Here is a 2379-nt window from a genome sequence, read left to right on the forward strand (position 1 = left end):
TTATGTGTTACTCTTTGATGAAGATATATGAATAAATATTGTAAGTAAATGATGATAATTAGAAACATGTCCTTTAATTGTCTTTTTTGGTTTTTGGATGTTTTTTTTCACTTATTTCTGTTAAAATAATGTAAAATAGTTCTAGTCAACTTTCATAAAGGTAATGCTAATCAAAGCAATAATTAGCTTTTTTAATTAAGGGAATAAATAAGCAAAGGGTCCTGATTACATTTTAAAGATTACTCATTTTCAAAATAATAACTGCAAAAACATGCATTTCAGGTGAATTGGCCGGTCCAAATTGTCCCAAGGTGTGAATGAGCGAATGAGTTGTCTGTCCCTGTGTGCCCTGCGATTGGCTGGCAACCAGTTCAGGGTGTCCCCTGCCCACTGCCCGGAGATGGCTGGGATGGGCTCCAGCCCCCCCACGACCCTAATGAGGATAAGCGGTACGGCTGATGAGATGAGATGAACTGCATTTGCAAGGTTGTAACAATTGAAAGGAGCATCTTGTTTGGTTAGCATGACATTAGTGCTACTAAAGGCAATAGTTAGCATAACGTGATACAGTATGTGGTTGTCAAGACAAATATAATTAAATATTGTGAGTAAATAATATATTTTTTAAAAAACGTCTTTCTTTGATTATTTGAGGGGCTTTAAAATTTCCATTGTCGCTCAGTGTAAAAATAAAAAAAGGCCAGTTAAAAAAAAATCTAGTTTAGCCTCTTGTCTAGCTAGCTAGCATAAGGCTGATCGTAATAAAGTCAATAATTACCATATTTTTACCTACGATTCAATTTTTTAGATTGGAGATTTACAAAATAATACTCAGAAGGACAATTACAACAATTTTATTAAGCCTCTATTTAGCTATCATAAAGATAATGCAAATAAAAGAATATTTAGCATAACGCTATATGTGTTTGTTAAGGGGAATATGAATAAATATTGTCAGTAAATAATTATAATAATAATCATAATAGTAAAAATAATAATCGTAATAATGAAAAATCTGACATTACATTTTTAGGGCTTCAAGATGTCCATTGTCGCTAAGAGTAGGAATAAAAATAAAAAATTCTAAAAATCTAGATTAGCTTCCATAGTAGCAATAATTAGCATAATGCTATATGTGGTTCTTATAGGGATTTTCTTTATATTTGTAAAAAAAAATTATTGCTTTGTATTATTTTTATCATACATATTATATTTTCATTAAGGGGTTTTATTTGTGAGTAAAGAAGTCATATAAAAAAGGTTTGCGGTACCTGCTTTTAACCAAAATGAAAAAAAACGTTTTACAAATCGCAAAAATAAATATAATATAAAAGGAAATGTGAAATAAATATGAATATAAATGATAAGCAATTAATAAAATATCAAATGTAAATATAAAGTAAAATGAATAAATAAATTTAAAAAACAAATTAAAATGAAATATAAAGTACAATAAATACATAAAAAAAAACAATTATCATACAAAAATAATCATAATAATGATAAATAAAAAATGAAAATAAAAAAGGAAAAATATTAATAAAATATAAAACCAAATGAATACAAATAGGGGCAGCACGGCGGCGCAGTGGTTAGCGCTTGTGCGGCACAGTTCATGTCATGGGAACCTGTCGTGGGTTCAAATCCAGCTCCAGACTTCCTGTGCGGAGTTTGTATGTTCTCCCCGTGCTTGCGTGGGTTTCCTCCGGGCACTCCGGTTTCCTCCCACGTTCCAAAAACATGCATTTCAGGTGAATTGGCCGGTCCAAATTGTCCCTAGGTGTGAATGAGCGAATGAGTTGTCTGTCCCCGTGTGCCCTGCAATTGGCTGGCAACCAGTTCAGGGTGTCCCCTGCCCACTGCCCAGAGATGGCTGGGATGGGCTCCAGCCCCCCCGCGACCCTAATGAGGATAAGCGGTGCAGCTAATGAGATGAGATGAGACATACAAAATAAAAAAATACGAAATAATAATAGGACAACTATAAATAATAATTATTAAATTGAAATTGGAATATAAATGTAAGGACTACTGAATAGAAAATATAATTTTAAAAAAGCAAAAGTAAATATACATTCAAATGATTTAAAAAAAGGAAACATGAAAAATAAATCAATTCATATAAAGTATATAAAAATAAGTTTTACATTAAATAAATAATGAATACATTAAAATTATAAATATATAAATATATAACACAGTGCTGCAAAGCACATTGCGCACATAATATAATACACACACTGACACACACATATATATATATATATATATATATATATATATATATATATATGAATTACAATAGTGAATAAAATATACGTACTTGATCAGGCATTAACCCAGAGTGTGTTCATCCAGCTCCAACGAGTATGTCCCTAA

Source organism: Urocampus carinirostris, chromosome 18 (assembly GCF_059441175.1).
Source record: "Urocampus carinirostris isolate Australia breed hairy pipefish chromosome 18, RoL_Ucar_1.0, whole genome shotgun sequence".
In the NCBI taxonomy this organism is placed as follows: domain Eukaryota; kingdom Metazoa; phylum Chordata; class Actinopteri; order Syngnathiformes; family Syngnathidae; genus Urocampus; species Urocampus carinirostris.